This window comes from Carcharodon carcharias, chromosome 23, assembly GCF_017639515.1.
Source record: "Carcharodon carcharias isolate sCarCar2 chromosome 23, sCarCar2.pri, whole genome shotgun sequence".
Lineage (NCBI taxonomy): Eukaryota > Metazoa > Chordata > Chondrichthyes > Lamniformes > Lamnidae > Carcharodon > Carcharodon carcharias.
Window position 1 is genome coordinate 53,344,290 of NC_054489.1, and position 24,548 is coordinate 53,368,837.

The 24,548-nt window shown below is 49.4% G+C and overlaps 1 protein-coding gene and 1 long non-coding RNA gene across 5 annotated transcripts in view; one reads left to right on the forward strand and one right to left on the reverse strand.

Moving 5' to 3' along the window:
• The window catches only part of LOC121294030, a 53,462-nt gene extending 47,113 nt beyond the window's left edge, over nucleotides 1–6,349 (reverse strand). For both annotated transcript variants that reach the window (XR_005946681.1, XR_005946680.1), the window contains exon 1: nucleotides 5,419–6,349. This is a non-coding gene — a long non-coding RNA (uncharacterized LOC121294030). The remainder of the gene's footprint in view (nucleotides 1–5,418) is intronic.
• kansl1b (KAT8 regulatory NSL complex subunit 1b) overlaps nucleotides 1–24,548 on the forward strand; it is a 269,307-nt gene that overhangs the window by 80,522 nt on the left and 164,237 nt on the right. The window contains exon 1 of one of the 3 annotated variants that reach the window (XM_041217530.1): nucleotides 6,638–7,031. The exons of the other annotated variants lie outside the window; for them this stretch is intronic. The gene's annotated coding sequence lies outside the window, so the exon portion shown is untranslated. Of the gene's footprint in view, nucleotides 1–6,637; nucleotides 7,032–24,548 lie in introns of those variants that run through there. 3 annotated transcript variants of the gene reach the window in all.

Below are 24,548 nucleotides of genomic sequence, written 5' to 3' on the forward strand. Positions count from 1 at the left end.
GATTCCTCTATTGAAGAAATGGGGGAGACAGGAAACTAAAGGATAGTTCGCTTAAAATTTGTTGTAGGGAAATTACTGCATTCTATTATTAAGGAGGTTACAGAGGGGCACTTAGAAAATCTCAATGCAATCAAGTAGAGTCAACATGGTATTATGTAAGGGAAATCATGTTTGACTAATTTGAGTTCTTTGAGGAAGTAATAAACAACATGGATAAAGTGGATGGGCTTTACTTGGATTTCCAGAAGGCATTTGACAAGATGCCGCAAGGAAGAGCTCATGGTCTAGAGGATAACATATTAGCATGGCTAGAGGATTGGTTAAGTAACAGGAAGCAGAGAGTAGGTATAAGTGGGTCATTTTTGGGTTGGCAAGATGTGACAAATGGAGTGCCACAGGGGATCAGTGCTGGGGCCTCAACTATTTATAATATGTCAATAACTTGGATGAAGGGACCAAATCGATGGCAGCTAAATTTGCTGATAACACAAAGAAAGGCAGGAAAGTAAGTTGTGAAGAGGACATAAGGAGTCTGCAAATAAGTATGAATAGGTTAAGTGAGTGGGCAAAAAATTGGATGATGCAATGTAATGTGGAAAAATGTGAACTTGTCCACTTTGTCTGGAGGAATAGAAAAGCAGCTTATTATTTAAATGGAGAGAGATTACAGAATTCTGACATACAGAAGGATTAGGTGACCTGCTACAGGAATTACAAAATGTTAGTATGCAGGTACAGCAAATGATTAGCAAGGTAAATGGAATATTGTTGTTTATTGCAAAGAGGATGGAATGTGAAAGTCTGGGTGTGTTGCTGCAGTTGTACAGGGCATTGCTGAGACCACATTGACAATATTGTGTACGGTTTTGGTCTCCCTATTTAAGAAAGGATATAAATGCGTTAGAAGCAGTGCAGAGAAAGTTCGCTCAAATGATTCCTGGGATGGGGAAGGGGTTATCTTTTGAGGAAAGGTTGGATAGGCTGGGCCTTTTTCCATTGGAGTTTAGAAGATTGAGAGGTGATCCTATTGAAACACTTAAGATCCTGAGGGGACTTGACAGGGTGGATGCTGAAAGGATGTTTTCCCTTGTGGGAGAGACTAGAACTAGGGAACAAAGTTTAAAAATAAGGGCCTCCCATTTAACACTGAGATGCGAAGTACGTTTTTCTTTTGGAGGGTCGTGAATCTTTGGAACTGTCTTCCCTGGACAGTGGTGGCGGCAGGACCAATGAATGTTTTTAAGGCAGCGGTAGATAGATTCTTCACTAACAAGGGAGTCAAAAGTCATCATGGATAGGCAGAATATGGAGTTGAGGCCATAATCAGGTCAGTCATGATTTTATTGAATGGTAGAGCAGGCTCGAGGGGCCGAATGGCCTACTCCTAATTCAAATGTCCATAATTACTTGCTGTGCTTTTGTGATATTTTACTGTGATTCATGTATAAGGACATTTATATCCATCTGTACAACACTATTTTGCAGTTGCTCTCTCTATTTAAATAATAATCTGCTGTTCCATTCTTCCTGCCAAAGTGACAAGTTCACATTTTCCCACATGATACTTCATCTGTCCAATTTTTTACCCACTCACTTAACCTATCTATATCACTTTTGTCATGACTCACTGGGGATAGAGCTGTAATATCAAGCTCCACTATTCCCCGAGCCGGGACAAATGTGAAAAGGTTGACTGAACCACCAAATTGCCCTAATTCTACCTAACTGTTTAATTTAGGTTAACAGAATACGAGTATCAAGTTTGTAAACGTAATACATAAATAAATAACTGTTTATTGAACAAATTGCCTTTAACCAGTTGCAAAAGAAAGAGTTAACTTCTAACTCTATAACTTAAACTCTACCCCTTCTTAAATCCCTATACACAAATACACAGACTCAAAACATGGATTTTAAGGGCGAGATAAAACAGTTCAGTAGCACCAATCTGGTGTGCAGGATTAGATGGGTTGATTTTGATTGATGTCTTCCAGATTCCTTGCAGTTTGTTGTTGTTGACACGAGGTGGTCTCCCAGCACTTTCAGTCTGTGGTTCACTGGTTGAAAAACTTGCTTTCCATTGTCTCTACTGTTGACTTTCCCCTTTTCCTCTTGACAGAGGTTTTCAGAGAAAGCAGGTTACAGAGATGTGAGGAATAGCTAACTACTATGGCAGAATTAATGGAATCTTACAAACACAGGAGAAAGAGGTTTTAGGTCTTCCTTCGTTGTAGGCTAGGGGCTGTACTGCCTGCACTGTTACCACACAAAACCCTGCCACCTGTTCAGGAGCCAATTTAAAATGCTGTCATCAGGCAGTTTCCCTTAGTCCAGGACTCTTTTCCAGCACCATCCTGTTCTTTTATGGCACACTCTGTTCCAGGATAGCAACATTGTAGATATTCCTCATCCTGTTCCAGTGAACATGTCTTTCAACTGCAGCCATGATAGTTTTTAAAGCCACAGTTCAATTTTAAAGCCACAGGCCAAGAAAAATAAAATTAGATTCTTTACACTTTGCAGACACCTTATGTCCTCTTCACAACTTACTTTCCTACTTATCTTTGTGACATCAGCAAATTTTGCTTCCCTACATTTGTTCCCTTCATCCAAGTCATTGATATAACTTGTAAATAGTTGAGGCTCCCGCACTGATCCCCATGGCACTCCATTCGACACATTTTGCTAACCTAAAAAAGACCCATTTAACCCCACCCTGCCTCCTGTTGGCTAACCAAACCCCTATCCATATTAATATGTTATCGCCTACACCATTATCTCTTATTTTGCATAGTAACCTTTGATGTGGCATCTTGTCAAATGCCTTTTGGAAATCCAAATACACAATACCTACTGGTTCCGTTTTATCCACCTTGCTTGTTCTTTCCTCAAAGAACTCCAATAAATTGGTTAAACATGATTCCCTTTCACAAAACCATGTTGACTCTGCCTGATTGTATTATGATTTTTCTAAATCTCCTACTACCTCCTTAATAATAGATTCCAGCAATTTCGTAATGTCAGGTGTTAAGCTAACTGGGCTGTAGTTTCCTCCTTTCTGCCTTCCTACTTTCTTGAATAGAGGAATCACATTTACTATTTCCAATCTGATGGGACCTTTCCAAAATCTAGGGAATTTTGGAAAATTAAAACCAATGCATTTACTATCTCAGCAGCCACTTCTTTTAAGGCCCTAGGATGAAGTCCATCCGGACATGGGGACTTGTCAACTTCTAGTTCTAATAATTTTCTCTGTACCCTTTCCCTGGCGATTGTAATTGTTTTACGTTCCTCCATCCCTTTCACCTTCTGATTTGTAATTATTTCTGGGATGTTATTTGTATCCCCTACAGTGAAGATAGATGCAAAATCTGTTTAATTCATCCACCATTTCCTTATTTTCCATCACTTGTTCCCCATTCTCTTACTCTGGGGAACTAACGTTCACTTGACTTACTGTTTTCCTTTTTAAATACTTGTAGGAAGTCTTACTATCTGTTTTTATATTTCTGGCTAGCTTTCTTTATAGTCTAAGTTCTCCCTCCTCATTCATCTTTCAGTCATTCTTTATTATTACTTATATTTTATCCAATCTTCTGACCTGACTTTCATCTTTGTGGAATTATAAGCTTTCTTTCAATTAGATATTATCTTTAATTTCCTTAAAGAGCCACGATTGGTGTGTCCTTTCCCTGGAGTCTTTCTTTCTCACTGCAATGTAGCTTTTCTGAGTATTCCAAAGCATCTCCTTTTAATGTTCGCCATTGCATCCCTACTGACCTATCCCTTAACCTAATTTCCCAGTTCACTTTTGTCAGCTCTGTCTTCATGCCCTCATAATTGCCCTTATTTAAAGTTCTAAATTGCTAGTCTTAGGTCTACTCTTCTCTCCCTCAAAATGAATGCGAAATTCAATCTTACTATGATCACTGCCACCGAGGAGCACCTTCACTATGAGGTCATTAATTAATCTTTTCTCATCGCAATTTACCAGATCCAGTATAGCCTGCTCTCTGAAACTGTCCCAAAAACATTCAATGAACTCATCGTCCAGGCTACCTTTTCTAATCCGATTTGTTCAATCTATATGTAGATAACAATCACCCATGATTATTGCCATATGATTCTCACAAGCCCCCATTATTTCTTCCTGTGTACCCTGTCCTAGTGTGTGGTTACTGTGAGGGGGCCTATAAATCACTCCCACAAGTGACTTCTTAGCTTTTACTATTTCTCATCTCTACCCAAACTGATTCTAAATCTTGATCTCCAGAATTAAGGTCATGTCTCTCTATTGTACCAATGTTTTCCTTAATTAACACAGCTACCCCTCCACCTTTCCCTAACTTCCTGTCCTTCCTAAATATCATGTGCCCTTCAATATTCAGATCCCAGTCTTTGTCATCCTGCAGCCATGTCTCTGTAATGGCTGTTGGATCATACCTATTTATTTCTACTTGTGCTGTCAATTCATCTGTTATGTTCCGAATGCAATGTGCATTCAGATACAGAGCCTTTAGTTCTGTCTTCTTACTATTTTGTAACTTCCAGCCTTATCTGTAGGTTCAATCTTCGGTTTGTACACTCTGGCCCTTTCTGCCACAATCTGATTCCCCTTATTCCTACCTTGCTCTCTTGCCTTGTCTTCTCTATTTAATTTTTTCTCATCTTCCCAAACTTGATCCCTCCACTATTCAGTTTAAGGCCCTCTTTACCACTCTAGTTATATGACTTGCCAGAACACTGGTCCCAGCATGGTTCAGGTGAAAACTGTCCCAATGCTACAGCTCTCCCTTTCCCTAGTACTGATGCCAGTGCCCCATGAATCGAAACCTATTTCTCCCATGCCAATTTTTGAGCCATGCATTTAACTCTCTAATCTGATTTACCCCACACCAATTTGTTCATGGCTTAGGTAGTAAGCCAGAGTACTCCCTCAGCACAACCTTTTTCCTAGTTCTACTTATGTTGTTGGTACCCATGTGGATCACAACCACTGGATCCCCCCCACCCCCGCCACCCAGCCTTGGGGTGTGTTTGGTTGTGTCTGCCTCCTGGCACGAAGTGTTCAGGTAACTTTCCCCCTTTCTGATAGATTGTAGCATCTGCAGCTTGGCCTCCAGCTCAATAAATCTGAGCCGAAGTTCCTCCAGCCACAGACACTTAGCCGCAGACATGTTTGATCTGGATCACCCTAGCATCCAGGAAGACCCAGATTCTGCAGCTGCAACACTTCACCTGTCCTGCTATTATTATTACAAATAAATTAATTAACAATTAATACACCTATTCCCAATAACCTTTACTACTGCTAGTAAACCTTCTTACAGCTAAGAAAACCATACAATTTTAATCAATTATACAAGTTTTGAAGATAAACAAGCAAAATATACACTAACCGATCACTCTTCTGTTTACCTGTGATGTAACACTTTGATTTCTCTCAGATTGCGGCCACTCCGCTCTGGAGCCATATACTGGACTGTGGATAGCTCTTCTACTCTTTTGTTGTGGACCTCCTCTGGTCTTTTTTTGCCTGCTCTTGTAGGTGCTGTTGACTGCCACCGGGTCCTATTTTCTCCCACTTTCCTTTAGGACAGCAAACAAAATGTTGCCTTTTATGCAAGGGGAATGGAGTATAAAAGTAGGGAAGTATTGCTACAACTGTAGAGAAGGTTCACTTGAATGATCCCTGCAATGAAGGAGTTGTCTTCAGGAAAGTTTGAGCAGGCTTTTCTCACTGGAGTTTACAAAAATGAGAGGTGATCTTATTGAAACACAAGATTTTGAGGGGGCTTGACAGGATAGCTGCTGAGAGGATATTTCCCCTCATAGGGTAACCCAGAACTAGGGGGTACAGTTTTAACATAAGAAATCTACCAATTAAGAGGGAGATGAGGAAGAATTTCATCCGAGGATTATTAAGTCATTGGAATTCTTTTCCATAGCGTGCGATGGGGGGGTGGGGGGGGGTGCCGGTGTCAATCACCAAGGCTGAGTCTACGAGCAAGTCAAGGGTTATGAGGAGCAGGCAGGCAAGTGGAGTTGAAGCAACAATCATCCTTGATCTCCTTGAATGGTAGACCAGCCTTGATGGGCCGAATGGCTTACTCCTGCTTCTATTTGTTACGATCTTATGTCTTACTGAACTTGTTCAGTTAGTGCAATAAGGATTGCAGATTTTCGGTTCCAGGTGAAGAACTGTTGAGTAAAAACGTTATTTACAAATTGCGTTGAAACTCAGGGGAGAGCAGTGCAACCTTGTTGAACTGCGATTGTCACATGTGCGTGGTGCATTTCCGTGTTCTGAATTGTTGCAATTTTGTTTCCTGCAAAGTGTCTGAGCAGAATGGCGCCATCCCTCTGCTCAGCCAATGGCCGGATTGATCCGCAGTGGGGGAGGTGGGGGGGGAGGGGGGTACTGCGGGATGGACCGTGCCGCTCGCAGACCGCCGGGAGTTGTAGTCTCCAGGTGTGGCGGGGATGTAACTGCGGCTGCGCAGTGTCGTCAGAAGCGGAAGCTGCTGAACTACAATTCCCAGGGCGCCGCGGGATGGAGCGGGTTGAGCGCTTGCGCGCTGTGCCTGTGCGGGGAGCGCTCTGCTGCCCCGCGGCGGCCGGGCGGGGTGTGTGCAGCACCGCCGCGGCTCTCGCTGCATTGTTATCGGGGGAAAGGCTGCACCCTGTCAGCCAGCAGCGCCAGGCCCGGCCGCCATCTTACTGCGCTCTTGTTGGACAGAAAAAAGAAACGCCCCGGCGAGCGGCGGCGGCTAGAGGCCTCCAGCCGCCTTCTCCCCTCAGCTGGTCGCGGACGGTCGAGCTGTGCGGAGCGGCCGCTGGAGAAGCCGAGCTGAGCTTTCCTGGAGCGAGGGAGCGGCGCTCCGCCTTGGCCCGTGTGTGTGTGTGTGTGTGTGTGAGTGTCGGCGGGCGGGCGGCCGGCCGGGCGGGGGGCGGGCGCTGTGTGAAGCGGTGGCTGCTTCAGCCGAGGCCCGGGCCCGGCTCCGGCTCCGGCTCGGGCTCCCTCGTGTGCGGTGAGTGCTTTGTTTAATGCGGGGCCCGAGCGGGCGGGGAGACGGGGCGGGGGGGGGGGGGGGGGGGGGGTGGGGGTGGGGGTGACGGGCCCTCACGTGGCGGCCGCTTTGTGCGTGGGGTGGGTGGGGGGGGCCCCCGGGGCCCTGGAGCCGCGGCCCGGCCGCCGTGGCGCAGTTGGTTTAGAGGCGACCCGCAGCTGGCTCGGGCCCCGGGCTGGCGGGTTCTGAAGCTTCTAGAAGCCGAGCCCAGCCCGGGGCCCCGGCTCATTGTTGTTGCCGCCGGTTACATCATCCAGGGCCCGGGCACGTGATGTCCACCCCCACACCCCCCCCCCCAGCCCAGTGTCCACCCCCACACCCCCCCCAGCCCAGTGTCCACCCCCACACCCCCCCCAGCCCAGTGTCCACCCCCACCCCCCCCCCCAGCCCAGTGTCCACCCCCACACCCCCCCCAGCCCAGTGTCCACCCCCACACCCCCCCAGCCCAGTGTCCACCCCCACCCCCCCCCCCAGCCCAGTGTCCACCCCCACACCCCCCCCCAGCCCAGTGTCCACCCCCACACCCCCCCCCAGCCCAGTGTCCACCCCCACACCCCCCCCCGCAGCCCAGTGTCCACCCCCACACCCCCCCCCAGCCCAGTGTCCACCCCCACACCCCCCCCAGCCCAGTGTCCACCCCCACACCCCCTCCAGCCCAGTGTCCACCCCCACACCCCCCCCAGCCCAGTGTCCACCCCCACACCCCCCCCAGCCCAGTGTCCACCCCCACACCCCCCCCAGCCCAGTGTCCACCCCCACACCCCCCCCAGCCCAGTGTCCACCCCCACACCCCCCCCCAGCCCAGTGTCCACCCCCACACCCCCCCCAGCCCAGTGTCCACCCCCACACCCCCCCCAGCCCAGTGTCCACCCCCACACCCCCCCCAGCCCAGTGTCCACCCCCACACCCCCCCCAGCCCAGTGTCCACCCCCACACCCCCCCCAGCCCAGTGTCCACCCCCACACCCCCCCCCCAGCCCAGTGTCCACCCCCACACCCCCCCCCCAGCCCAGTGTCCAGCCCCACACCCTTCTCAGCCCAGTGTCCAGCCCCACACCCTTCTCAGCCCAGTGTCCACCCCCACACCCCCCCCAACCCAGTGTCCACCCCCACACCCTTCTCAGCCCAGTGTCCACCCCCACACCCTTCTCAGCCCAGTGTCCACCCCCACACCCTTCTCAGCCCAGTGTCCACCCCCACACCCTTCTCAGCCCAGTGTCCACCCCCACACCCTTCTCAGCCCAGTGTCCACCCCCACACCCTTCTCAGCCCAGTGTCCACCCCCACACCCCCCCCAGCCCAGTGTCCACCCCCACACCCCCCCCAGCCCAGTGTCCACCCCCACACCCTTCTCAGGCCAGTGTCCACCCCCACACCCCCCCCAGCCCAGTGTCCACCCCCACACCCTTCTCAGCCCAGTGTCCACCCCCACACCCCCCCAGCCCAGTGTCCACCCCCACACCCCCCCCAGCCCAGTGTCCACCCCCACACCCTTTTCAGCCCAGTGTCCACCCCCACACCCCCCCCAGCCCAGTGTCCACCCCCACACCCCCCCCCAGCCCAGTGTCCACCCCCACACCCTTCTCAGGCCAGTGTCCACCCCCACACCCTTCTCAGGCCAGTGTCCACCCCCACACCCTTCTCAGGCCAGTGTCCACCCCCACACCCTTCTCAGGCCAGTGTCCACCCCCACACCCTTCTCAGGCCAGTGTCCACCCCCACACCCTTCTCAGGCCAGTGTCCACCCCCACACCCTTCTCAGGCCAGTGTCCACCCCCACACCCTTCTCAGGCCAGTGTCCACCCCCACACCCTTCTCAGGCCAGTGTCCACCCCCACACCCTTCTCAGGCCAGTGTCCACCCCCACACCCTTCTCAGGCCAGTGTCCACCCCCACACCCTTCTCAGGCCAGTGTCCACCCCCACACCCTTCTCAGGCCAGTGTCCACCCCCACACCCTTCTCAGGCCAGTGTCCACCCCCACACCCTTCTCAGGCCAGTGTCCACCCCCACACCCTTCTCAGGCCAGTGTCCACCCCCACACCCTTCTCAGGCCAGTGTCCACCCCCACACCCTTCTCAGGCCAGTGTCCACCCCCACACCCTTCTCAGGCCAGTGTCCACCCCCACACCCTTCTCAGGCCAGTGTCCACCCCCACACCCTTCTCAGGCCAGTGTCCACCCCCACACCCTTCTCAGGCCAGTGTCCACCCCCACACCCTTCTCAGGCCAGTGTCCACCCCCACACCCTTCTCAGGCCAGTGTCCACCCCCACACCCTTCTCAGGCCAGTGTCCACCCCCACACCCTTCTCAGGCCAGTGTCCACCCCCACACCCTTCTCAGGCCAGTGTCCACCCCCACACCCTTCTCAGGCCAGTGTCCACCCCCACACCCTTCTCAGGCCAGTGTCCACCCCCACACCCTTCTCAGGCCAGTGTCCACCCCCACACCCTTCTCAGGCCAGTGTCCACCCCCACACCCTTCTCAGGCCAGTGTCCACCCCCACACCCTTCTCAGGCCAGTGTCCACCCCCACACCCTTCTCAGGCCAGTGTCCACCCCCACACCCTTCTCAGGCCAGTGTCCACCCCCACACCCTTCTCAGGCCAGTGTCCACCCCCACACCCTTCTCAGGCCAGTGTCCACCCCCCACACCCTTCTCAGGCCAGTGTCCACCCCCACACCCTTCTCAGGCCAGTGTCCACCCCCACACCCTTCTCAGGCCAGTGTCCACCCCCACACCCTTCTCAGGCCAGTGTCCACCCCCACACCCTTCTCAGGCCAGTGTCCACCCCCACACCCTTCTCAGGCCAGTGTCCACCCCCACACCCTTCTCAGGCCAGTGTCCACCCCCACACCCTTCTCAGGCCAGTGTCCACCCCCACACCCTTCTCAGGCCAGTGTCCACCCCCACACCCTTCTCAGGCCAGTGTCCACCCCCACACCCTTCTCAGGCCAGTGTCCACCCCCACACCCTTCTCAGGCCAGTGTCCACCCCCACACCCTTCTCAGGCCAGTGTCCACCCCCACACCCTTCTCAGGCCAGTGTCCACCCCCACACCCTTCTCAGGCCAGTGTCCACCCCCACACCCTTCTCAGGCCAGTGTCCACCCCCACACCCTTCTCAGGCCAGTGTCCACCCCCACACCCTTCTCAGGCCAGTGTCCACCCCCACACCCTTCTCAGGCCAGTGTCCACCCCCACACCCTTCTCAGGCCAGTGTCCACCCCCACACCCTTCTCAGGCCAGTGTCCACCCCCACACCCTTCTCAGGCCAGTGTCCACCCCCACACCCTTCTCAGGCCAGTGTCCACCCCCACACCCTTCTCAGGCCAGTGTCCACCCCCACACCCTTCTCAGGCCAGTGTCCACCCCCACACCCTTCTCAGGCCAGTGTCCACCCCCACACCCTTCTCAGGCCAGTGTCCACCCCCACACCCTTCTCAGGCCAGTGTCCACCCCCACACCCTTCTCAGGCCAGTGTCCACCCCCACACCCTTCTCAGGCCAGTGTCCACCCCCACACCCTTCTCAGGCCAGTGTCCACCCCCACACCCTTCTCAGGCCAGTGTCCACCCCCACACCCTTCTCAGGCCAGTGTCCACCCCCACACCCTTCTCAGGCCAGTGTCCACCCCCACACCCTTCTCAGGCCAGTGTCCACCCCCACACCCTTCTCAGGCCAGTGTCCACCCCCACACCCTTCTCAGGCCAGTGTCCACCCCCACACCCTTCTCAGGCCAGTGTCCACCCCCACACCCTTCTCAGGCCAGTGTCCACCCCCACACCCTTCTCAGGCCAGTGTCCACCCCCACACCCTTCTCAGGCCAGTGTCCACCCCCACACCCTTCTCAGGCCAGTGTCCACCCCCACACCCTTCTCAGGCCAGTGTCCACCCCCACACCCTTCTCAGGCCAGTGTCCACCCCCACACCCTTCTCAGGCCAGTGTCCACCCCCACACCCTTCTCAGGCCAGTGTCCACCCCCACACCCTTCTCAGGCCAGTGTCCACCCCCACACCCTTCTCAGGCCAGTGTCCACCCCCACACCCTTCTCAGGCCAGTGTCCACCCCCACACCCTTCTCAGGCCAGTGTCCACCCCCACACCCTTCTCAGGCCAGTGTCCACCCCCACACCCTTCTCAGGCCAGTGTCCACCCCCACACCCTTCTCAGGCCAGTGTCCACCCCCACACCCTTCTCAGGCCAGTGTCCACCCCCACACCCCCCCCCAGCCCAGTGTCCACCCCCACACCCCTCCCAGCCCAGTGTCCACCCCCACACCCCTCCCAGCCCAGTGTCCACCCCCACAACCCCTCCCAGCCCAGTGTCCACCCCCACACCCCCCCCAGCCCAGTGTCCACCCCCACACCCCCCCAGCCCAGTGTCCACCCCCACACCCCCCCCAGCCCAGTGTCCACCCCCACACCCTTCTCAGGCCAGTGTCCACCCCCACACCCTTCTCAGGCCAGTGTCCACCCCCACACCCTTCTCAGGCCAGTGTCCACCCTCACACCCTTCTCAGGCCAGTGTCCACCCCCACACCCTTCTCAGGCCAGTGTCCACCCCCACACCCTTCTCAGGCCAGTGTCCACCCTCACACCCTTCTCAGCCCAGTGTCCACCCCCACACCCTTCTCAGCCCAGTGTCCACCCCCACACCCCCTTCTCAGCCCAGTGTCCACCCCCACACCACCCACACCCCCTCTCAGTCCAGTGTCCACACCCACACCCCCTTCTCAGCCCAGTGTCCACCCCCACACCACCCACACCCCCTCTCAGCCCAGTGTCCACCTCAACACCACCCACACCCCCTCTCATGTGTCCACACCCACCCCCCTCATCCCAGTGTTCACCCCCCCTCATCCCAGTGTCCACCCCCCCAGCCTAGTGTCCACCCCCACACCACCCATGCCCTCCCTTCGTCCCAGTGTCTGCCCCCCCAGCCCAGTGTCGTACCCCCCCCAAGCCCAGTGTCCCCCCCCCCCAGCCCAGTGTCCCTGTCTCCCCCCGCCCCCCCCCAAAAAAAGCCCAGTGTCAGCTCCTACGCCACCCCGCAGGCCACTGTCAGTCCTGTCTCTCCTCCTCCTCTCTCCTCCCCCCCAATCCAGGTGTCCACCCGCACACCACCTCCTCGGTCCGGTGACCACCCTCAGCCCAGTGCCCACCTTCTCAGCCCAGCGTTCCACCCCACACATCCCTCCCCCCCCCCAGCCCAGCGTCTGCCCCCCACAACCCCCCAGCCCAGTGTCCACCCCCACACTACCTCCTCGGTCCAGTGTCCACCCCAGCCCAGCGTCCACCCCCACAGTCCCCAAGCCCAGTGCCCACGTCCTTAGCCCAACGTCCACTCCCACACCCCAGCCCCACCCAGCATCCACCCTCACACCACCACCTCAGCCCAGCGTCCACCCCCCCCAGCCCGACGTCCACCCTCCGTGTCCAACCTCACCCGTCCCTTGCCCCGTGTCCGTCTACATCCACTCCCTCCAGCCCAAACCCATGAGAGTATTTACTGATCTCGGCATTTTCTCAAACTGAAGGGGATTTGCTCATTATCCCTTGTGAAGTTTTGTTTGTGGTTTCCTTCATTATTGTGTGCTGTTAACCCCCATGTGTGTGATACTGCTGCCACCATATCTCATATCTGCTGCTGCTGCCCACATGAGGAATTTCCCAGTACTCTGCACTTTGGGAATGTTTAATCTCTTCTCAGCCAGCAGATATCATTACTAGAATGCAAGCTGTACAGGCAGCTAAGTTTAATGCTCTACTAGCTCAGGATTTAAACATAAACTGCAACTGAGGAGCACAGTACTGTGGTTTCTCCTGGGCTCGGTAATTGCTACTGTCTGTTTTGTTTTGGTGCTGTTGGTGGATGACTTCAGATTATTGGTTGGGAGGGTCAATTTTCATTATGTAGGACATGATTGGGAGGAAATGTCTTCACGGTACAGCAAAAAGTAACTTGATTTGTACCTTACATTCCATGGATTCACCTCTGTGTGTGGAGACTTGTTTGTGATGTTGCCCCAAGCTTTGTCCATCCTTCAGGCCTGTAGTTGTGTTCCAAATGGACCTTTTGAGTAAATTATTGCCTCTTGTATTTCTGATGTAGTTGGGGAGGAGCACTATCTCAATTCACATCTGTTGCGTTTGTTTCCTGATCCCTGTTAGGTACAGTTTACAAATTACCAGTGTTTCAAGGACACCTGCCAAACCAGGTGATATAGTCCCACATGGTAACCGAATGGGACTCTGTTATCAGCTGATTTGGTTACTTCCTATATTATATTTGCTGTTAATACTGCCCAATGAACAGATAGTGTTGTTTTAGCATTGTTGTCACCAAGCTTTTTTTTTAGTGGTGTCTTGTTGGTGAAATAGTAGAAGGCATTAGGCTTCCATGTTGTACAATGCACTTATTATAGTGTGCACTTTATCTTGAGATTTTTCTGTTTTTCGTGATGAGCTCCACTCTCGTTGTATACAGCTGGAAATACTTTTTCTCTAATTTAATATTATGAAACTTCTGAGCATGTTGTCAGTGCTTTATTCAGTTTTTAAATGGTCATTGTATATAAGTTTCATGAAACCACCATTGTACTTAGTGATGCTTTAATCCAGAAACTTGATAGTATTGGTAAATGTCTGCTGAGCCAATTTTTAGTATTTAATGTTTTAAATTTTTGAATGTTTACTGAAAAAGAGCAAATGTCAAGTTTCAATCAGTGTGATAAGGAGTCTTTGCACTTGGTCTCATATCTTGAGAAGGGTTGAGTAAGCAAATTGACGATGGATGAATTTTATCTTGTGAAAAGCTTTGACTATTTTTCCTTTAACAATTGTAACAGTCTTAAAGTTTACTGGTATAGTTTCCATTGCTAGTCTGTGCTAAGTGGTTGCAGTCAGATCATTGGGATTATTACATTTGGCCACATATCTTTTGGACAGATAATGCGAACATCAACCCGAATTGCAGCATTTGATGACGCTGCAGGGATTCTTCCTCCAAATCTTGGTGTATTGTGAGCCCTGTCTATTTTGCTGACATTTGCCATTAAGGCTTTCACAAGATACATATCAACAGGGGTTTGGGGGTTTTGAGCCTCTGGGAAAATCAGTGCACGCTATCTTCTTGCTTAGCATGTCATATCTGGCTCGCAAGTTGCTGTAGAAACTTTGAAAGCTGCACTGGATATTCTACAAAGTGGATTGGATGAAGAGCAGGGAAGGTTGAACTAGGGTCACCTCAATCACAGCAGTTGTTCTGCATACTTTCTAGCAACAGGCATTGGTTAACTGCAGAACTTGGAACTGTATTTTATCCCTCCCGAGGACAGATCAAACTAGCATGCAGCTTGGGTTCTGATGTAAATGATTTAGTTCCTCACCTAAATCCCTAACCAATTTGGAAAGATGGCTACCCAGCTTTTCATGTTGACTGATATATCCATGCATGTACTCTCTGGGTTTTTGGACCAGGAATGGCCCTGATGAGAGAAAATATTCCATTAACAGAGGCCTGGTGAAGGTGTTAGCAAAGTGTTCTTCTCTGACCACTGCCTCCTGCTGGCCAGCTGTCACTTACAGGAAGACCAGAGGGTTAGCAGGGGGACATGGAAGCTGAATGTGAAACTGATGACGCCAAAAAAACATTGAGCAACTCAAAAGGGATTATGAAGGGTGGAGAACCATGAAATGCCTGAGCTCCTGACCCTCTGGTGGGAAGCTGTCAAGGCCAACATTAAGAGGTTTTTCATTGTGTAAGGGGTTAGGCACATGAGGGGCACTGTCTTGGCTCCAGAAAAATGTGAGAGCGCTGCTCCTGCAGTTGATGGGGGTTGATGTCAAGGAGGATCTCCAAGAGGTGAGGAGCCACCAAGCTTCACTCTTAGCTTCTGAGGCATCCAATCCAGAGTCTGCTCCATGGATCAGTGTGAGACATACTCGTGCTTCTTCCAATAGGTACACCGAGAGCTCTGTGATCAGCAGCCTGAAGGATGAAGACTTCTCAGTAACATCATTACAGCCTGACACAATAAGCTGGATTGTATGATGTGAAGCCCACAGATGGCAGGCCTACCAGTCCTTCCTGTCTCATATCATGGATGACAGCGAGCGGGAGAGTCTGGACAAACAACTAACTCTGGGTGAGCTGACAAAGGCTGTCAAGTTCTTTGAGATGAGTAAAACTACTGGAAGCGATGGCTTTAATGGCTGAGTTGTATTGGTTTCTGTGGGATTGCTGGAAGTGTTCTGGCCAGCATTATGTCAGAAGCGATGAGGAAAGGCATCATCACCCTTGCACACAAGGGGGAAAGGGAGGAAATTAGAAATTGGCAGCCCATTTCATTGTTGAATGTGGCCTGCAAAATTCTATCCAAGGTCATTTCCATTTGGGTCAAGTCTGCTCTGGAGTCAGTGATCCACCTTGATCAGACCTGCGCTGACCCCGGTAGGAAGATCCCTGATAATCTCGAGCTACTCAAGGATATGATTGCCTATGTGTGGGACAGAGAGGTGGACACCTGCCTCGTCAGTTTTGACCAGGCGAAGACTTTTGACAGAAGATCTCACACCGACATGATGGATGTGCTCTCCAAAATGGGCCTGCCTCGTCAGTTTTGACCAGGTGAAGACTTTTGACAGAAGATCTCACACCGACATGATGGATGTGCTCTCCAAAATGGGGTTTGGGGATGGAATCTGCAAAACATTAAGTAGTGTAGTTTCAATCAATGGGTGGGGATCAGAAAACTTTCCGATCAAATCTGGAGTCAGCCAGGGCTGTTCTCTCTCCCCTGTCTGTTCGTGTGTTACATAAAACCTTTTGCCGAGTCCATCATTGACAATCCCTGGCAGCGGAGGCATGCAGGTCAAAGTCTCCCTTTACATGGATGTTACTGTTTTCTGCGCTGATCCTCTGGCAGTGCGCAGACTGAGCACTTGCCAGTTCAGACTCACCTCGGGAGCCAAGGTAAATCATGGCAAGAGCCTAAGTTCTTTGGGAACTGGGCAGACCGATTCTTTGTCCCCTTCACTGTTAGGTCAGCCGACCTGAAGGTGCTGGGGAATGGTTCAGAGGCCAAAAACTGGGAGGAGCGTATAGCTAAGTGAAGGCAGAAGCTTGCGGTTAAGAACCTGGCCATAGGTGTATGGTGTTCTTGGTGTTGCTGTACGTGGCACAGGTGTGGCCTATACCCATGCCTGCACTGTGATGGTCACCTTAGCCATTATCTACTTTACCTGCAGGTCAAAGGTGGATAGTGCCTGCAGGGACACCATGTACAAAGCTTTGCATGGGGGATAGGGAAGGAAATGTACTTGATGTGGCACTTTGTGTGCTGCTGCATCAACCTGTGCATGGACCCTCTGTCATTACATGCTTACCTACCCCTGATGTTGTGAAGGATAGGTCTGGCCACGGAATGCGCCAAGCAGTTGGACTGTGCCCTATCACCTCTCCCTCATGGAAAAGTTTGCACAAAAAAACAGCTTTGACCACAAGTTTGTCAGACAGTGGACACTTAATGTCATCGAGGCCCTGTGGGGAAAAGGAGATGGTGGATCCTGTCTGATGGTTCCCTGAGCAGACTGTCAGTCATTTGGCTGAATGTCTCATTGCCAGAACTTTAAAACAAGCACTAAGGCTTGGCTGGTGATAAGGGCACTCCCCATCAGGTCCTTGTGTTACATCGCCCTTGAAGTGGCTGCGGTGGGAAAGAGTCTGTCGCACACTTGCTTCTGAAATGCGCCTTTGCAAAGATGGTCTGGAAAGTGTGTGGTTTTTGTCGAAGTTCATCCCGAGTAGCTCCACGACACACGACTCTGTGTTCTATGGCCTGTTCCCAGGGATACACACTAAGACAAGTATCAACTGCTGTTGGAGGATCATCAGCTCACTGAGAAACGCTCTTTGGCCTGCCCAAAACTTGCTTGTTTTTCAGTGTAGAGTTGTCCATGACCCAGTGTTGTAGACTGGCATGATCCAACTACAGGACTAGTTGCTGAAGGATGCACTAAAGCTTGGGGTAGCCACCACAAAGGCGCAATGGGGAAAGGCCACCATCTAGGACCTTTCCTCCATTGTGCACTGAGACACTGGTAACTGTATAGAACCACTCGGGCTGTATGCTTGTCTGAATGTACATAGAAAATGCAATTGCATTGAAGCACCTCAGAGTGGAACATGTATGAAGAAAAGTTGAATATTATTGCACTCCTTGTAATGTCCAACTTGAAATGTTTTGGAATGTAGTTTTAGGTATTTTATGAATTAAGTATATTTTTGGGAAAAAGGTCTGTAGTCGTCAGGTGAGGCCAAATTGGGATCAGCTGTCATGTCCTTTCCAAGGTCAGATAACGTGCTGAATCTTTAAGTCTGGACTCGCCCACAAAGAACAGCCATATGGCAGATGCATTAGAGGGCAGCTGCTGCCAGTGGAATAAGATTCAGTATCTTCAAGAAAGCAGAGAAAGTTTTTGTATGAGTGTAGCTCATACATGACGCAGCATGCTGCCGGGCAGTGATGGGTCATGCTGGGCCTGGCTCTATGGGCTCAAGCAGCCCCCAGTATCAGCCATCATTCAGCAAGGGAGGTGCCCCAGTCGATCCTGTCCCACTCCTTCATCTGTAGACGTATATTTCGGGCATCATGAGCTTGTGAATGAAGGGAGAGCCCTAGCTCGGGCTCTTTCCCTGCCTCCCTACCCTAGTTCTTGGATATATAGTTCAGTTGGAACATTTCTGACGATTTGGATGATAACACTTAACTGAGCACAGATCAGAGAATTGCACTGGGGCTGCTTGTTCTGGTTGGTACAGTCCCTTACCACATGACCCATTCACCAACAAATTCAACGTCTTTTTCTATTCATAAGAACTTTTTAGCTTTAAGTTGGTTTATGAAAAACCAAGTGAATCAGCTTAAAATGAGTGCTCAGTACAGTTATAGTGGAAGTACAGTGTACACATTGCCATTAGTTTACTCATATCAAGTGCAGTAAAAAGGGTCAACTCACAACAACAATAAATAAATGACACTTTTAATGTAGAAAAAGATTGCAATGTGTCTCACGGGTAAGTAGCAAAACTTGGCACCTGGGAAAAACCAAAGCGGTGTCTGCTATAGTATTTTTAGCTTTGTCAAACGTTTGTGGCTTTTGAGTTTTGAGTAGTTTTTGTTCTGATTGACGGTTAAACTTTTCTATTGATAGCATAATCATGGCATTCATTTCCAACCACCAGAACATTTTCTTACAGTTTGTGAATATAACAAGAAAACCATAGTTTTAAGACAAAATTGATGATAATTTCTGGATGTGGGTAATGGGAAAAGCCAACATTAGCACTCAATATAAATATAAAAACTATATAAGGGCGTAGTTGCAATTGGCTCAGTTAAGCCACTTCATCAGAACTACTGCCTCTGCGATCTGGTTATGTGTCTGGTATAGATAGGCTGAGAGCCCAGCATATTAGAAAACGTGGCAATGTGCACTGTCTTACAGTGGCAAAGCATGCTGACTTCCTCGTATAACCTGAGGAAACCACCCCCTTGGGTGGGAAAGTATGAGCAGCAGCCACTATACTGTCACCAGGATTTATCTGGAACAAAAACAGAATTACCTGGAAAAACGCAGCAGGTCTGGCAGCATCGGCGGAGAAGAAAAGAGTTGACGTTTCGAGACCTCATGACCCTTCGACAGAACTAGGTGAATCCCAGGAAGGGGTGAAATATCCCAGGAAGGGCACCACACCACCCCCCTCCACTCCTCTCTCTCCCCCCCCCCCCCCCCCGCCCCAACCACCTTAAACCAGCTTATATTTCACCCCTTCCTGGGATTCACCTAGTTCTGTCGAAGGGTCATGAGGACTCGAAACGTCAACTCTTCTCCACCGATGCTGCCAGACCTGCTGAGTTTTTCCACGTAATTCTGTTTTTGTTTTGGATTTCCATCATCCGCAGTTTTTTGTTTTTATCTAGAACAACTTGTAGTTACACAATGCCTTTCATGTAAAGAATCTTGAGATGCTTCATAGAGGGATGGGCAAAACAAGCACTGATGGAGGAGATATTGAGAGTGATTGGTCAATCAGATAGGTTTTATAGAGGGCTTCAAGGAAGGTGGAGAGGTGGAGGTGTTTGGGAATTGTCAAGTTTGTGGCAAGGCAGTCTAGGTTGTCAGTAGTTGGGTGAAGGGAGGGATATAACATACGGATTAGAAGCAAGCCACTCAGCCCCTCGAGCCTGCTGTGCCATTCAATAAGATTATGACTGATCTGATTGTAACCTCCCACCTATTCCTGATAACTTTTCACCACCTCGTTTACCTCTGCCTTAAAAATATTCAAAGACTCTGCTTCCACTGCCTCTTGATGAACGGACTTCCAAAGACTCTCTACCCTCTGACAAACAATTTCTCCGCACCTCTATTTTAAAGGGGCGACCCCTTATTTTTAAACAGTGACCCCTAGTTCGAGATTCTCCCACAAGAGGAAACATCCTCTTCACATCCACCCTGTCAAGACCCCTCAGGATATTGTATGTTTCAATCAGGTTACCTCTTAGTCTTCTACACTCCCGCAGATCCAAGCCTTGACTGTCCAGCCTTTCCTCTTAAGACAACCCGCCCATTCCAGGTATTAGTCCAGTAAATTGTCTCTGAACTATGAATGCATTTACATCCCTTCTTGAATAAAGAGACCTGTACTATACACAGTACTCCAGATATGGTCTCACCACTGTCCTGTACAACTAAAGCAGAACCTCTCGCCTTTAATATTAATTCCCCTTGCAATAAATTATAACATTCTGTTAGCTTTCCGAATTCCCTGCTGTACCTGTATACTAGCCTTTTGTGATTCATGCCCGAGGATACCTAGATCCCTCTGCACCTCAGAGCTCTGCAATCTCTCACCATTTGGATAATATAGTTTTTTTATTCTTCCTGCCAAACTTCACATTTCACATTTGCCCACATTATACTCCATTTGCCAGATCTTTGCCCACTCACTTAACCTATATCTCTTTGTAGCCTCCTTATGTCCTCTTGACCATTTACTTTCCTACCTATCTTTGTGTCATCAGCAAATTTAACAACCATTCCTTCGGTCCCTTATCCATGTCATTTATATAAATTGTAAAAAGTTGACGCCCTAGTACTAATCCCTGTGGCACACTGCTCATTACATCTTGCCCATTTGTGCCTACTCTGTGCTTCCTGTTAGCTGGCCAATCTTCTATCCATGCTAATGCTAACCCTACACCATGAGCTTTAATTTTCCACAATAACCTTTGATGTGCCACCTAATCAAGTGCCTTCTGGAAATCAAAGCACAGTACATCCACCGGTTTCCCTTTATCCACAACATGTGTTACTTCTTCAAAGAACTCCATGATTTCCCTTTGACAAAACCATGTTGACTCTACCAGATTACCTTGAATTTTTATAAATGCTCTGACATAACATCTTTAACAATAGCTTCTAACATTTCCCCTATGACATGTTAAACAAGGACCCTAGGATGAAGTTCAACAGGACCTGGGGATTTGTCAGCCTGCAGCTCCAAAAATTTGCTTAGTACCACTTCCCTTGTGGTGTAGTTTTCTTGAGTTCCTCATTCCCTTCCATTTCCTGATTTACAGCCATTTCTGGGATGTTAATTGTATCCTCTGTAGTGAAGACTGATTCAAAATACCCGTTCAATTCACCTGAAGAAGAGTCATAATAAAGACTCGAAACGTTATCTCTGCCTCTCTCTCCACAGATGCTGTCAGACTTGCTGAGTTTTTCCAGCATTTTTTGTTTCTGTTTCAGATTTCCAGCATCCGCAGTATTTTGCCTTTGTTCAGTTCAATTGCCAGCTTATTTTCCATTATTAATTCCCCAGACTCACTTTCTATAGGACTAAAGCTCACTTTGTTAACTCTTTTTAAAATATCTATAGGAACTCTTACTATCCATCTTTATATTTCTAGCTAGCTTTCTCTTGTACTCTAATTTTTCCCTCATCAATCTGTTTGTCATTTTTTGCTGTTGTTTATATTCTGTCCAATCTTCTGACCTGCCACCCGTCTTTGCGGACTTATATACTTTTTCTTTAAGTTTGACAACTTTCTTTAACTTTTTAGTTAACCATGGATGGTGGGGCCTCCCCTTGGAATATTTGAATGTATCAATTCTGTGTATTCTCAAATATCCCTTGAACTATTTGTCGCTGCATCTCCAACGACCTATCCCTTAACCTCATTTGCCGATTCACTTTAGCTAGCTCTGCTTTCATTACCTCATAATTGCTCTTATTTAAGTTTAAAATGCCATTCTTGGACCCACTCATTTCTCCCTCAAACTGAATCTAAAATTCATTATGACCACTGCTACCTAGGCATGTGCTATGAGGTTATCAGTTAATCCTATCTCTTTGCACAGTACCCTGTCTAGTATAGCCTGCTCTCTGGGTGGCTCAAAATTGTCAAGTTTTAAGAAATTATCCTGAAAACATTCTATGAACACCTCATGGATGCTATCTTTGCCCATCGGATTTTTTTCCGGTCTATATGTAGATTAAAATCCCCATGATTAACTCTCTACCTTTCTGGTAAGCTCCCATTATCTCCTCTCTTCTACTCTGTCTGACTCTGTAGTTACAATTAGGGGGCCTGTACACCACTCCCACAAGTGACTTCTTGCCTTTATCATTTCTCATCTCAACCCAAACTGCTACATCCTGATTTCTTGAATTTAGGTCAGCCCTCCAATGTGCTAATACCATTATTCATTCACAGAGCCAACCTTCCACCTTTTCCTAACTTCCTGTCCTTCTTAAATGTCATGTACCCATCAATATTCAGTCCTAATCTGTGCCCATCCTGTAGCCACTCTGTATTGGCTATCAGATAAGGCGGAAGCATTTGCAATAACCTTCTGCCAGAAGTACAGAGTGGATGATCCATATTGGCCTTCTCTTGAGGTCCCCAGCTTCTCAGATACCAGTCTTTAGCTGATTCGATTCACTTCACATGGTATCAAGAAACAGCTGAAGGCTTTGGATACTGCAGAGGCTATGGGCCTTGACGTCACCCGGCAATAGTACTGAAGACGTGCTCCAGAACTTGCTGCGCAAGCTATTCTAGTACAACTACAACACTGACATCTGCCCAGCAATGTGGAAAATTGCCCAGGTATGTCCTGTACACACAAAAAGCGGGACAAATTCAACCCAGCCAATCACTGCCCCATCAGTATGCTCTCCGTCAATAAAATGATGGAAGAGGCCATCAACAGTGTATTCATGCAGCACTTAGTAAGCAATAACCTCACTGACGCTCAGCTTGGGTTCTGCCAGGGCCACTTGGCTCATGATCTCATTACAGCTTTTGTTCAAACATGGGCAAAAGAGGTTAACTCCCGAGGTGAATTGAGGTGAGTGACATCAAGGCAGCATTTGACTGAGTGTGGCATTAAGGTGCCCTAGCAAAACTGGAGTCGATGGTAATTAGAGGGAAAACTGTCTGCTGGTTGGAGTCATACCTAGCACAAAGGAAGATGGTTGTGATTGTTGGAGGTCAGTCATCTCAGTTCCAGGACATGACTACAGGAGTTCCTCATGGTGGTGTCCTAGGGCCAACCATCTTCAACTGCTCAATAACCTTCCATCATAAGGTCAGAAGTGGGGATGTTCGCTGATGATGACACAAATGTTTAGCACCATTCGCAGCGACTCACGCTGAAGTAGTCCATGTTCAAATGCAGCAAGACCTGGACAATATCCAGGCTTGAGCTGACAAGTGGCAAAAAACATTCACAAGTGCCAGGCAATGACCATCTCCAGCAAGATAGTCTAGCTATTGCCCCATGACATTCAATGGCATTACCATTGCTGAATCCCCCACTAGTAACATCCTGCTGGTTATCATTGACCAGAAACTGAACTGGATTAGCCATATAAATATTGTGGTTGCAAGAGCAGGTCAGAGGCTAGGAATCCTGTGGTAAGTAACTCTCCTCTTGACTTCCCACTCTGCCTGTCCACTTTTTATAAGGAACAAGTCAGGGGTGTGAGGGAATACTCTCCACTTGCCTTGGTGAGTGAGCTCCAACAGCACTCAAGAAGCTTAACATTATCCAGGATAATGCAGCCTCCTTGCTTGGCACCCCATCCACAAACATTCACTCCCTCCACCACAGACACATAGCTGCAGCAGTGTGTACCATCTATAAGATGCACTGCAGGAGCTCACCAAGCCTCCTTAGCATCTTCCAAATCCACGACCACTATCACCTAGAAGGACAAGGGCAGCAGACACATGGAAATACCACCAGCAGCACGTTCCCCTCCAAGCTACTCACCAACCTTGGAAATATAGCGTCGTTTCTTCACTGTCGCTGGGTCAAAATCCTGCAACTCCGTCCTTAACAGCACTGTGGGTGTACCTATGGCACATGGACTGCAGCGGTTCAAGAAGGCAGCTCGCCACCACCTTCACAAGAGCAGTCAGGGATGGTCAATAAATGCTAGCCTCGCCAGTGATGCCCACATCCCATCAATGAATTTTTTAAAAAACAGTATTTATTTATTTTGGTTCATTTGTTTTGAATGCTGCGTGCATTCAGATACAGAACCTTTAGCTTTGTTCTTCTGTTAATTCTGTAACATCTAGCCTTACCTGCTGATTTGCTCTTCAATTTGGTAGTTTGCCAGACAGGAGGGGACTTAGAGTCAGAAGAGTGGAGAGGTCAGGGTTTTTGATTTATTCTTTGCCGTGATCGTCACTGGCAAAACCAGCATGTATTGCCCATCCTTAATTGCTCTTGAGAAGATGGTGGTGAGCTGATGCTGAACATGCAGTGTAGGTGCAGCCACAGTGCTGTTAGTGGGGAGTTCCAGGATTTTGACAATGTGACAGTGAAGGAACAAGTCAGGATGGTGCATGACTTGGAGGGGAACTTTGAGGTGGTGGTGTTCCCAGAGTTGTAGGATAGGAAGAAGTTGCAGAATGGGGAAGGGGTTGGTGGGGTGGGGCACACGGTATGTGGAATGTGGCAAGGCTGTGAAAGGATTTGAATATGATAAGAATTTTAATTTTAAGACCCAGTGTGAACTGGGAGCCAATGTAAGTCGTCAACAACAGGAATGATGGATGAGTTTGACTTGGTGTGTGATAGTAGATGGGCAGCAAAGTTTTAAATTAGCTGAAGTTTACAAAAGGTGGAGATTGGGTGACTGGCCAGGAGAGTATTGGTATAGTCAAGTCTGGATGCAACAAAGAAATGGGTGAGAGTTTCAGTGGAGGATGGACCAAGGTGGGCTATGTTATGGAAATGAAAGAAAGGTAGTCTTGGTGATGGCGAGGATGAGCTCAGAAGCTTTGCTTAAGATTGTGAAAGGTCTAGTTCAGCCTGTGCAGGTATCTGGGGAGGGAAATAGATTCATTGGTGAGGGTACAGGATTTGTGATGGGGGCAAAGACCTTGTGTCTT